We start from the raw sequence: 14366 nt of genomic DNA, 5'->3' as shown, positions 1-14366 counted from the left end.
ACTGCAATTGCTTCTATGATTGTGAGTTTAACATAGCATAGAAATTATCAGCTAATTGTAAGACCATTATCCAGGTTTCCAGATGGGTTTTGTAACCACTCTGAAGGTGCATCAGGATGAACATAGGGTTCAGTCACTATGTGGATACTACCAAGTAGCTAGACAGAGGCAAAAATACCTGTGTGCTGTGATGTTTGTTCCCTGCATCTTTCTGTCATGCTTGCTTTAGTAATTGTATGAGAGCACTCTTACATTGTGAGCCTTATGAATAGGAAAATAGCAATTCCTGGTTAATCTGGAATCTGTGGCAGGGGGAAGATGTATGTGTGTGTAGATAGGCGTGTATGAAAGGAAGCAGAGTTTGGTCCTCATGGGTAAACTTACCTGTACCATGACTACATACTAAACCTTGTAGGACAGTTGCAGTTATTCAGAGCTCGTATGTATATAACTTGTCTGTTACCTGGCATTTTAATATACGATTATTTAAACATTTTGGAAAGCAGCTGTATCTAGGGGAAAATAGACAATGATGAACTTTGTCTGAAGCAACTGTTGCATATCTGCAGAGTCCTCACTTTCCACTCACCGATGACTTAGATACTACTTGCATTCTGACTGGGTGCTATTTTACCCATTTCATTGCAGGAAAACAGCCAAGCATTGTCCTTTAAGATACCAGCCTGGGAAAAGTTTCATCTGCTCCAGTTGCTAGGTAGGAATGCCTCACAGTCTGCTTATTGCATTTTTTTACCCTTGACTCCCAGGGACAGCAGAGCGCTCAATTTCCCTTAAGGTCATTCTGTATCCTCAGTGGAATCTTTTGCCACTCTTCGTCTTCAATTTAGTGTATTATTCCTTATTTAAAATTATTTGAACTTAACATTGCTATCGTGATTTTGAGTCATATGCAATTCATTGTAATGCTTGACATCACTTGCCGTAAAATCCATACTTGCACTTGGTAAATCTTAATGTACTCTGTAATAAAAAAAACATTTGGAGTATAATCAGATGGAAAGATAGGCAGGATTAACTCCTTGCATACCTACGTATATACATCAAGATGTGCAATAATATGCACCTTTACAAATGTACATGTTATTCAAAAATACTCCTAGACTCAAAGCATGACTAGAATAGCTCAAGGAAAATTTTTTATATAGACCTTCTCTTTGGCTCTCAAAATATTCCACAAGCTTCTCTCAGGGCTTCTTCTTATCTCTTGTGAGGCCCTTTTTGCTCATCTCCTGTTCTCACGAAGATAGTGTATAGCAGAGTCAGCTATTACAAGACTCATCAGCTTCCTGTCTCGACATCAGGCTTTTCCTTCTCCCTTTAGTCTCAAAAATGCACATTTTGCTGTCATCCTGAAACTGCTTAGAGTATGGTCATTCTTATAGCATCAAAGCACTCAGCAGCAGATGGGAAACTGTCTCCCAGAATGAGGGAAAACCAGCAGATTTTTAATATGGGAATAAAATTGCCATTTTGCACTTGAAAGAGATGTCCAGGAGATCCTGCTATTGTGTGTCTTTCATAATCAGGTTATGGTCTTTCTTCAGAGATCTCTTAGTGTATCCCAGAAAAAAATACCTCTTTTTTTTTAATGGACTCTGAGGTCTGCTGTGAGGATCAAGACATGGTCTCCTAGTCATGACCTGTATTGTATAAGCAACTTGGGAAGCCAGTGGTGTAAACCCAGTAACAGAGGGCTGAAAGTGGCTCAGCAGACTTCTCAGATGCATCAAATGCTGGATTGTTGGACTCGATGATCCGGTGGGTCTCTTCCAACCTGGTTATTCCATGATTCTATGATTCTATGAACTGCTAAGTTGCAGTTGGTTGATGAAATTATACCCATTGGAGTAGCAACATTTCAGGTCACAGTGGCCACGCTCTTTTCCAGGTTGGGGAGAATTCATACTGAGGATGCCTTGCTGCCCGTCATAGATGGGATGCTTCATGACCACAGTTCACTTGAGCAGCATTGCGTGCAACTGTAGCTGAGACATGTAGCAGGTTCACATAAGAAGCACAAGTTTCAGACTTTAAGGAGAGATGAGAATGAGGGTGGTACAACATTTTGCTTTAAAGTGCTTGAATGAAAGCGGTACTGATCACAACACAATCTTTCAGAGTAAGATACTCTTAATATATTTATTACATTAAGTATAGTGACTTATAAGATAGCAAATGGATTCAGTTCTGTCCTCCCACCACCCCACAAGCAGTGACTGATGCATTTTTTGTCATTAATGCTAAATTTATTGAATAAAAGATATTATCAAGTGTAGTTCCTGAAGGAAATCAGTTTGTAATTCAATATCTGTGCAAATGACATATGGATGTGTATATATTTACACACAAGGGGACCTGATTTTCATTTTAGTTTCTACTAACACAAGTCCCACTGGAGCTCTAAAGTGAAGTTGTTTTGGGCCTGAATGTTTACTGGAAAAGTTCCATTTTATGTAAGAGCCTGGTCTTATTGCAGTTCAATGGGATTTTGCATGTGATTTTAATAGGATTAAAATTTCACCCATGCCCTAATGTATGTGTATGTACTTGTATTGTCAGACTTGACTTTGGCATGATAATATTTCAGTTCCACTGATTTTGAATTGCTGTATCTCTAAACTGATTTTTTTTCATACTGTTTGGAGCAAATTGCCAGGTTCTTATCCATGGCACTGACTTTATTGTTCTGCCAGGATGTCTTCTTTTGTCATAAAAACAATAACTTAGTGTAAGTAGTACTTTTTAGGTTTACTAATCAGACAGACTAATTGTATCTTTTAATCTGGGTCAATCTGCTCTTGCTTATTATAATTTGGCTCCAAATCCCCTTAAAAGAGGAACATTTGCAAATAATTTAGCAGCCGAATCACCCTCATATAAATGCTGCAAGAATTACAGAAAGGCCCAAGAAACACTGTCTTGAATTTTGAATCCATGCGTCCAATATATTTCCTAAAAGGAATACACTGCTTTTCTTAAACATTGAAAGTGTGTGTGTGTGTGTGTGTATCTTCAGGTGAAAACATAAAAAGACTGGATAAACATTTAGGGAATGGGCTCTTTCCTTTATTTTCAAAGCTGCAATTGTTCAGACAGGGCACTTTTCCTTATTCAATCTACAAACTAAACTTAGAAAGACCATACTAATATTCAATTTTAGCTTACTTGCTATGTGTATACAATCCTTGCTTAGATTGCTAACCAGGGTGATTATTGCCGACTGAAACTGCTAATGTTTTGGTTGGATGTTTGTCTTCTTGAAAATGGACTGGAAGATTTTTCCCTATAGGCTACTGAACTTTCATTGCATGTTAACTGTTTAGGTTATTTTCCAAGTCCACCACAATCCCATAGTGAAAGAAAGTAACTACCACAGGAAAAAGTATTCAAATTTGTCGTGGAAACGTTGACGTTTACTTCATACCTAGAGTAGTTTTTTTCCCACGTACTCATAGAAGTGCACTTTGTTAACTTGGGGTCTGGAACTGGATATGCATTATGACCAGTACAAGACAGCTGCCCTCAGGAAGCAGTAACCTTGTAGTATCAACATTAGAAAGCTTCAATATAAGTTCATAAAAATATCTCCTTCTTCTTTCCTATTTGGAAGTGCAATCATAGTTGCATGAAGTAATATTTTTTTTTCTTCAGGTTGAAGGATGGTTTTGCTGTACACTTGTGTAAAGAAGTGCTTTGGAAGCAGAGACTAGACTGTAAACAAGAAGGTAGAAAATAGTTCAAACTTATGTCCACAGTTTCATGTATGTCTTCTCTATAGGGAAGGTCTTGTGAAAAAGTTCTTTACCAGTTATATCTTCTTGGGGGAAATGAATACTGAAAGGTTTCTTTTGAAAAATATAATGTAAGAGATTAGTTCATTTGAGTAGAGAGACTACTTAAAAATGCAGCTGCATGCAGATTTCAGAAGCTACAACTGACAACTGAAGAGGAAACCTAAAACAGGATTACAAAAATTAATCTGATGGCACAGAATGGTTGACATTAATGTGTGTACTTCTTTGTTTTGAAACTAGACTGTGGAGGAGTTTTCTTATACAGAAAATTTCATCTACTTGTACTTGTCTCCTCACATAGTCAAATATTTTGTGAGACAGATCAAAAACCCTCTTGACAAGCTCATTCCCACGCTTCTCCTTTTTAACCTGTTTTTTTATTGGGTTTCTCCTCTTTTCTTGGAGGCTTGTTCAGATAAAGAAATCTGCTTGAAATCTGTTTTGATAACTATACATGGGCAAACAGCATTTAAATGAATTATGGAAATGGACATAAAAGAAATACTAAGGGATGGAATAAGGTGGATGGAATAAGGCAAGTTCTACTAGCTGTCAGATAAGTTCGGGAGCATGGATAGGCTGTGGATGTTGGCTTTGAGTGAGGCAGCAAGGAGGAGGAGCTTCTTCAATAAACCGTAGCTGTATAAACTCAGAGCTATCACTGATTTCTCTCATGCTTCGGGTCCTTTTTTTTTTACATTTGAAGAATGTGATATTTGCTGGAAAAACCTTTGGTCATTGTACAAAAAATGTGATATGGCTGGATGTGCTATAATTTTACTCCCATAAGTGAATAAGAAAAAATTGTATGATTGATCATAAAATTGGAATGGATAGGCATGATTTCAGCAGGTACAATATAGACTCAAATGATGTGTTATGTCTGGGGTAAGAGTTTTTCACTTAGAAAGTAATAATCTTCATTATGTCTTACTGTCATAAAACAGGTATGCTGTAAAAATGTTTTCCGTTCTGATATATTTTTTCATTACCCTGATAATAAGACAGTAATTGAATGTGCTTATAAACTGAGTCCTGAAATAACGTCACAGTTGTGATGCTCTGTGGATAATCCCTACGATCATAAGGCAGAGCATTTGGAGCATGGTAGTGAGAATGAAATTACACTATTTAATTGTTTATAATTAAATTGATAGCAAATTAGATAGTAAATTCAGTAGCGATTATTAAGGTCTGTTTATCCCAAGAATACTATCCATGCCAAGACTTGTTTCAGAAGGAAAGAAGAGATATCAAGTCCTTCCATCAACACAGACGAATTCAGAAAAGTTAAGTGTAAATAAAAAGAAATGCATGACAAAATAAAGGAACACAATTTAGACTGCAAGGACTGGAGGATTGCTGCACCAATTTGCCTTTCTTTTTTTGCTTTCCTCTTTGCAATTTATGCGCCTCCACAGGTGGTATTAATTGGATACCCAAGACATCACTTATATATCACATCTCTGTGTTCTGTGTCAGAGAATCTGGGGACTCCAGGTGCGTAATAATTTGAGTAAAATTTAGGACATAAGCTTTAGTAACTATGAGCATAGTGAGAGAACATGCAGACAGCATCTCTTCCTCTGCTCCCCTGTTCTCTATGCAGTGATTGCACTGACTCAACTTATATAGTGTTTCAGAAAAAAAGGAGAGAGGTGAGGAAAACCATAATTATTTCAATGCTAACAAGGCCAGCAGGGAGGTACTTCTTAAGTAGCTTGCTAACTGCCATAATACTAGGGAATCAAACAGTAAATAACATGACAGTGTAGGGATGGCTTTTGGTGGAGTGGCACACCCAGTATTATCCTAGATTAGAAGTCAGGAGTTGGAAACAGTTGCAGACCGATAGCTTTTAGTTGAAAGGGATGTTCTAGTGAAGATTACTTGTAGCCAGATCTCTCAATCTAAAATATTATAATTTTACCACCGCACCAGTATGTCTCCTCTTTCACATAAGCATAATCCTCTTTACACTTACAGGAAAAAAGCAACTTTTTAGAATTCAAATGTGCTGATTTTCATGTGCTAATCATTTTCCTTAATGGGGAATGGTTGCCTTCTCTAAAATTTATCCATTTCCATACCACCTTCTAGTCATGCTCTTCAAAGTCTCACAAGCACACAATATCTGTTCTTTCCTTCTACTGGACTTTTCCTCTGCATTTTGAATTTAGACATTATCCAAAAATAATTTAATGTGTTGTGTTTTTTCATCGGTGCATAAACAAATACTCAAGTTAAATAGCCATCAGATATTTTCATAATATATTCTACTAATGTTTCTTTGTTCATTTAAGTGTACAATCACAAATAATATAGAGACACTAGACTATATGGAAAGCTGTGCAAGTGGCTAGCATGCTGTCTGCTTTGTAAAGTGTTATAATTGACAATAGTCAACTATAAAGAGTGCAGGGAGTTGCAAGACTACATTAATTAATTAATATGCACTATATGCAGCACCACTGATCAGCCTGCAGGATTACATCCAAAATAACACGTGAGCTAAGTGCAACCAGTCTCTTCTCACTGATGAATCTGAGACTCCAGACAATTAGTTGACTCATTCATCAGAAGGGATGTGTTCCAAATGTTGTGAGTTTATAGAATAACACTGTTTTCTCCTCTCCTGTTCCATTTTTCTGTTCCAAACCTAAGCTCATTTCTGAAGTTACTTAGGCTCTTTATGGTGTCCTAGTATCTCTCTTTCTCACCCAAAAGTTCAGCCTTTGGTTTGTAACATACTGCAGGTAGGAGCGTCAAGAGGTTTGGAGACTGTGTTGCATTGTTGACATATTTCCATGGTAGAAACAGTTCTCATGCTAGAGATCTTATGTGTTTTGAACAGCATTAGGTAAGTTCCTTCCTTCCCTTTGCATGATTAAAATTATATTTACTGAAGCAGCATGCCCTTGAATATTAAAGATTTCTTTTGAGTAGATAACTTTCATGATTCCCAAACAGTTGTGAAGTATGTTCCAGTTAAATTAAATGTATTGCTAAACTATACCAGTTCTGGATACTTTGTGCAGTGTATTTCTTTAGCCATAAACTTCTAGATAGGCCATATGAACTTCCTGAAGCATCATTCCTGGAAAGGCCCATTCAGAAAAATCAGTTTCCTTTCCTCTGTTCAGACCATCACTGTGAGTGTACTTATATATAAAGTTATGAAAGTGTTATAAGGCTTAGCACTGAAAAGAGTCAAAGGTGATTCAAAGGAGGGGAAACATTTAATTGCAATTGTTTCCAGGAGTGTTAGAAAAACAAAAAAAATTTCTCAGCTAGAGCACCCGTTTTCAGACATGCCCCAACTGCATTCTCTTGAATTAGGTGTTAAAATCTTTACCTATTTTTTCTATAATATGAATTATAGATATATAGTCTGCTATAACTATGAGAGGAAAAGTGTATCTGAGGAGTTTGTGAGCTTGGCATTAAATGAACAAATCTGAAATTTAAAAAAGCTAACTAAAATGTTTCCTATACTGGTATATTTGGAGTTAATGCTGTAGTTCCTTTGAGGCTTGGCATGAGTGAATATAAAGTTCAGTCAGAAGACATACTCCTCTTCACTGATCCAATTTCAAACTCTCTGCCTAGCTGGTCTTTTATTCACAAGCATGTGTATTGAAAAGAGAGCATAATATAGATGGGGATGGCTGAAGTCAGCTACGCATCATGGTGATGAGGTATGCCTTTTCCTCTGAAACTTTTTTGCCAAGGTGCAAAAAGATGCTGGTGATTATACAATGATGTTGTCTTTAACATAAGGTTGTTTTTCCCTCTTGTGCTCCTGTTCATCATTTATTTTACTTTCTACCTATTCATGCATCTCTGTGGACCTGTATTTTTCATCCCAGAGTATTATTCACGTTTACTTTTAAGATAAGGAAATCTGGGTTTCTTTAAAGAGAAGTTGACGCTGATAGGATCTCAGAACAGCATAAATCTGCCAGTTCTGTCAACTCCTTTTACGACAGTACAGTGAGTATAAAGCAAATACATAAGTTGTACATTTTTCATCAAAGGATTCTTAGGATCTTTAATTTCTGTAGCTCTCCCACCTAGCATCTCCTCCAGAGGTTTGATTATCACACTGTGATAGACGCCTTAGAAAAACCCAAGACAGATAAGATAGATCTAATTTCTAACCCTGACATCTCTGCCACCCATTCATTACTCTTTTTTCAGAGTTCTTGCTATGCCCTATGAAAGCAAATGTGTCAGTTACATCTGCAATTTCTATCAGAGGGGGGGAAACTATTGTCTATATTAACATCACAGCTATTAAAATCTGATGCAAATTGTGTACAGTTCAGAATCTCCTTACCTCAGATGAACAATCCGTCTAGCAGGAGAGGATCATTCTACCTGTTCATCAGTGAGCACAGGCTTTGTTAAGTAACATGTTTCACCACAGAAAAACAATCAGCCTTGGATCAATAAACCACAGAATGGATTTACAATATCCACTTGGAATAGATTTTGGCTGAGTCTGTTCTTGGTGTCTCAGTTACAGTCACATATCCACTTAGCCATCTCCTTAGTTACTAATCAAGTCATCTCTCCTTTCCTGCTTCTTTTTCTTTTATCAACTTCCAGACATAAAGATAATTTAAAAAAAAAAAAAAAAGATATCTGTTCCACTGCTGATGTTTGTTTTAAACACATATTTCATAACTGTTGTGTGAAAAGGCATACTTCTTTTTGGCTAGCTTAGGGAATGTTTGAAATCAAGAAGCAACATTTGTTTTGTAATATAAAAACAGTGTGGGTCTGTGCTTTTGCACCACTCCTAATCTCCACAGTGACTCTCAGTGGGTAACCTATAAATGTACAAGAACGTCTCAAAGCACATTTTGAAGAAAAAAGAGAGAGAAAAGAGAACAGAAAGAGAGACTCATCTAAAGTTACACCATCATCTTTAACAGCTGTGCGCATATTAAAGGAAGTAATGGGGGAGTGAAGGTACTGCATATTTCAAAGCTGAACTGTCACAGTAACAATAAGAAAGGGGGGATGTTGTGCAGAGTTAGCCAAGTGTTTGAAGTACATTACCGTAAGCCAAACCAATGAAGTGGACAAGATTTCTAGCATGTTGCAGTGGTGCCTCTGCGTACTTAATAACAGATGTTTGGTCTCTCTAGGCAGATAATTGTCCTGCTGTAAGGTTGGCTTGACCTGTGTGAGCAGTACTGTGTACAGCACTGAAGCAGTAACAAATGATCATAGCTTTTGTCTTTTTACTGGTAGAATGCTTAGCCACGCTTCCTTTTAAGCACATAATTACTCCGAAGCAACTGGAGCCCATACATCCTCCTTGCCTAATGGCTCTGAAGCCATTTTGCTATAATTTATGGGGACAGGGTTCAAAGTTTTAATAATATTTGGATAATATCATTGCCAAAATGTCTTTGAGCTGTGATGAATAGAATGAGAGTGGGCACATTTCGATTCTGTGCATGACAGTGCGAGTGTTAACAGCACCATACTTTGTTCAACCTTTATGGAAACATTCATGAGCCAGTTTGCTCATGAATTATAGATATGAGCATGAAGAATTATAAACAGCAGTAGAAAACATACAAGGTTGCTTGTTCATAAGGCACTGTCCTGTTAGTGGCTCTTCTTTATGCAGATAAATGAATTGCAGGGAATACAAAAATGGTTTAAATAAACCCTTAGCAGATAATGTATTAGCACATCAACATAAAATACGCATGCACTGTGGCATGCTTTTGGATATTTATGTTTATACTCTCTGCTCAAGTGGCTCACTGATTTTTTGGCTTCCTATCATTCACCTAATAATTTCAGCATCCTAACTGCACCTCTGGGTATGTTTATCTGACAATCCAAGCTGTTCTTTGCTTTATGTTGCTTGCTGAAATTGGCTTGCCAATTTGCTCGGCAAGTTGCTTCAGTGTATGATAGGTTAATGAGGTTAATCAAAGCTAAATAAGAGTAGACATGATCCTTTCATTGGTGACAGACCAGCCTGGGTCAGAAAGGACTAGCAGTGATGGACCAAACAAGCCTATTGGGTAGGTGGTAAGAGATCACAAAAATAACATTGAGATGTGTCACTAAAGCTGAGGTACACCTAAAGCTTCATCTAAAGCCTGTCGGAATCCCTACTGATTACAGTAACTTTAGACCAGGCACCTAACATTATCTATCATTTGGCTAAGAATATTTATTTTCCAGTTTGCTTAATAGGCTATGAATCTTACCATGAACAAACTGTGGCTAAATTTGGTAGATAATTCATCAGTGAGAGGCTGAAGATTTGTTAAGCAAAGAGCACAAGTATTTTACATTACACAAACAACAGAGAAATGCTGACTTCTTCGTGTGTGACAGCTGCTCTCAATGATAAACAAAAAGAAATACAAATATGAACAGGAATTATTTAAAATGTTCACAACAGTGATGGTAGCTAGGAACAATTTAATAAATGCTCTCTGTTTAAATCCATTCAATGATATTCAAGCAATGCTTCATTTAGTCAAAGGGGTGTTTGATTGCAGAAATAATCAGCTGACAGTGTCCCAATTCACTCTCGCCACTAAGTATGCACGTAGATAGCTAGATGTGACATATGTTAGGTTTGGCAATTATTTCTGAAAAACTATTAGGATGGCCTTAATTACAGTGGTCTGATTTTGTATTTGATAGCCACACTTGAAAATCTTAGTGCTTATTATGAAATTTTAATTTTAATTTCTTGAAGATTCTTTTACGTATAAGCCTTAATTGGCTTGTTGTGTAAACAGAATTTTTTTTTCTCAATGGTTTGAACAGCACTCACCAAGTAAAATTATTTCCTTTGATTACGCTTAGGCTTTAAAACACCATGAACTACCATGGCTGTTAAAGAAAATCAGCTAAAAAAAAAGTGAATTAATATATGTGGGATTCAGTTAATCTTCCAGTCTTCAAAGAATATCATGCAGTCATATAGAAATGTGATTGGTAACTGCTGTGGATACCTTAAAATAATACACACATTGTTTTAATTCTGTATTAAGTTTTTGACTAAGTCTTTAAAAAACAGGTATATTTCTGTATTGGGTTATCACTAGAAGATGAAATATATTCTTTGCTCTTCCTCCTCCTAGTTCCTTTCCTCCTTCAACTACAAAGACAGTCTGGAAACCTCCAGCCTCAGAAGTTAAAAATACTACATTTCTGTATTTTTCTGAATTGATTTCTGGAAAAACTATGATCTCTAAGAATGAATTAAGAGACAGGAATGATAAAGGCAGAAGTAGTTTTACATTTTGAACAATTCCAACAAGGGGCGCTTAATATTCAACAACTGATAGGCCAAATAACAAGTTGTTAACTTCACAATGCGCAGTCACAGAGTATATATGTGTCACTTTGAGCAGAGATTGAAAAGATGTTAGAATTAGAGATTTAACAGCCAGTTTTGATTAAATCAAAACAATCTGAGTAGCTGCATTTGCAACAGAATTAGATTTAAAAAATCCAGACTCTGAATACTTTGCCAGACCTCACAGTTTTATCTTTTTCAAGGATAAATTTTTCAAGTGATACTTTTGAAAAATATATATTGCAGAATACTTGGGGATTCTTCTGGCAAATTACAATGTATGTTCAGTTATTTTACTTCCTTCCCATGACTTAGAACAGTCAACAGAGCCACAGAAATGCTGCTATTTGCTCTCTTGTAAAGAGAATTCCATCATATTTAAAGTCAGGTCATAGGAAATCCTGATTTTTTAGGTCATATTTGATGGTTACACTCAATGGAATAAAAAAGGAACACAGACAAAGCTATGCTATCCATTTCTGTAAAATAATGGTACTTAAATTAAAATCAGAAGAAAACAGCTCCGGATCTGTTGCTTATCCTCACTTTTTATTAATTCACATCAAGTTTGTCAATACTTGCTTTGATTAAAAATGGCCACTCCTCACAGACACCACAAAACTCAATCACCCATCCTAGGACAGTGTATCACAAATAGAGGACACGTCAGCGTAGGTGCCTGAAAGCCTCAAAAATTGTATTATGCCAGAGGAAGAGAATGGGTGTATGCCCAAACGACCATGTCATTTCTAACTATAGTTGGAGAGTAACACTTCCAGTTTATCTGCAGCCTTTTTATCCCTGGGACAACTATTATATTGGTCTTTGGAGAACTGCTGACCTTTGTTTTCAAATCACTTCCTCTTGAGTGTCCCAGTGATGTATTTTGATATCACATCAAGAGAAATTAACACAGACGTGCATATGATACCAACCCTCTTTTCTTCAATCTGTGTTATTCTGGCAAGGAAAGATTCCACCCACCTGTAGAGGGATTTCTTAGTACCTCATAGCCAAATAAAAGCCTGCAGGAAATCACCGTAATGCCCAAATGTCATCCATAAGCTTCCGTGAAAGGTGTAACGACCGATTTAACTCAAGAGCTCACTCAGGGGCTCACGTAACTCAGTATCTTATGGGCCAAAGCGTATCTTCCCCACCACGTACCTCGAAGCATCTGCTTGTATCCCTAGATCCCACAGAGTTTAGGGAAAGCTAGTGAGTAACAAAGAATGCCTGGCAAACCCTCACAAGCTCTGTGGATCATGGTATGTGACTCTCTTGGATTCCTGTGCAAAGTTTATTCAAAACCTCCATGACCAGGGAAATTTGGCTTAAAATCTTATGAGAGTGGTTATTCTTATAAAATTTGTGAAACCTGCTAAGTTTTTATTTGACAGAAAATGCACCTAAATACAATAAAATAATGATTCTTAGTAACATCCCTCATTGAGAAAGATCCCAGCATATGAGATAGGCTGAAAGTTCTACAGAGTCAAACTCCTCTCCATGCTTAAAAGTATTTACGAAATGGCAATGTAATTTGACAGTATGTCATGGACAGGCTGAGGATTATTCCAAAACGGCGCACACAAAATATTCTAGGTGAATTTTCTTTTCCTTTGTTCCCATTTATCTCTTTATCCTCCCATTGTGTTACACTTCTACCCCTGAGAATCAGCACTGGAAGTTCATGGCAAAAGGAGAATTGCAGAGATCTCTATAGTTTAGTGCTGGCAGATGTTGAACCTTTGAGAAGATTTGAGAAGACTACAAAGTATTTTCATTTAGCCTTAGTTAACATTAGGCTGTTGTGCCTACTTCTAAATAATACACCTCTCCAGGTACACTTCTAATTCCTGCTTATCACCTCGGTAGGCAGTGGAATTTGAAGTGACCTGCTTCCTCTAATTAAATGGAGGCTTTATTCGATCACCCTGTCCTTTAATTCAGCTCTCCCACCTAGAACAATGGGTGATTAACACAAGTCAAAACAAGAGCATAAAGGAAAAAGGCAGCACAACCCGCCTTGGTCCAGCTGCTCAACTCCAATGTTTGCCTGCTGTGTAGCAGCATGTTACGGTCACTGCCAAGCCTTGATCTTCTCTCTCTGTGTCAGTACTCCAAGGATCCATCCTTTAAGCAGCACAGATCACACAATTATACATTGTTGGAGAACTTCAGTGTCACTTCTAAGCAATACAGATTCTGCAACTCGAAACGGAAGTGAATTAAACAGACGTGCACAAGCGATGATTTAAGTATTGCTTTGGTTTTATTTCTTATTCATACTGCTGCTTAGTTTACCACCAATGCTCTTTTTTCTCCCTAAGTTATTGAAATGCTTGTCTGCCTGTTCATCGGAAGTTTCAGTCTTAAGGTCTTGGGGTTTGCATTTTCATCTTGATCCTAATGCCAGCACAACGTCTCATCGAGCTGTACCTTCCTTAGATCAGAATATGTTTCACATCTCACTTTAAAAGAGTTACACTTTGATTCTGGATATTATCCTGTACGTGTCTGCATATAATTCCTAGAAAGTTGCTTCAATGCAGTTCTTTTTGGTGCTGTCCCACAGGTATATACTATCAATAAAATGAAACTCAATGATTTAAATTCCTTTGGATCAGGCTGAGGAAAGTACATGTGAAGCATTGGCACCAATAGTGAGGTTTTTTAAACAAAATATTAAAAAAATATTTAAGAAGGATGAGATCATTTATCTGTGTGCAATTTACTTTTAAAAACTTATAAAATGTATTATAGAGCAAGAACATTTCTCTTGATGCTGACTGCTAAAGGTTGCAAACAGATCAGTTCTCCAGGTGCCTGCACAGATTTCTACATAGACAGTAAAGTGCAGTCTGTCCCAGAAACTTCAGTGTCCCAGTCCTGCAAAGATTTAACCACAGACTCTACTGTACTTCTGAATAATAAGATATTACATCTATCAGAAAGCATAGTCTGCTACTTTTAAAGTATTTTGGGTAAATATCATGGGTTTCCTTTCCAGTCTCTGAGATAGTATATAATGCCCCACCCCAGAGACCACAATATATGTCCTTCTTTCTTATGTGAGTAATCTTTGCATCAAGCCCTTGACTTTTTTTCCTTCAGAACCTGACAGTCATGTACTCCATTTCATATGTACATAACGTGACCCCTTGAAAAAGAAAAAAAGTCTTTCACCTCTGGAGACAAAC

The 14366-nt window shown here is 37.0% G+C and overlaps 1 long non-coding RNA gene across 2 annotated transcripts in view; it reads left to right on the top strand.

Moving 5' to 3' along the window:
• The window catches only part of LOC138726773 (uncharacterized), a 123936-nt gene that overhangs the window by 76921 nt on the left and 32649 nt on the right, over window positions 1-14366 (top strand). The window contains exon 4 of one of the 2 annotated variants that reach the window (XR_011338481.1): window positions 649-716. The exons of the other annotated variant lie outside the window; for it this stretch is intronic. This is a non-coding gene — a long non-coding RNA (uncharacterized lncRNA). Of the gene's footprint in view, window positions 1-648; window positions 717-14366 lie in introns of those variants that run through there. 2 annotated transcript variants of the gene reach the window in all.

The sequence above is a fragment of the Phaenicophaeus curvirostris genome, chromosome 14 (assembly GCF_032191515.1).
Source record: "Phaenicophaeus curvirostris isolate KB17595 chromosome 14, BPBGC_Pcur_1.0, whole genome shotgun sequence".
Taxonomy (NCBI): domain Eukaryota; kingdom Metazoa; phylum Chordata; class Aves; order Cuculiformes; family Cuculidae; genus Phaenicophaeus; species Phaenicophaeus curvirostris.
This window is presented reverse-complemented; position numbering and strand designations above follow the sequence as displayed.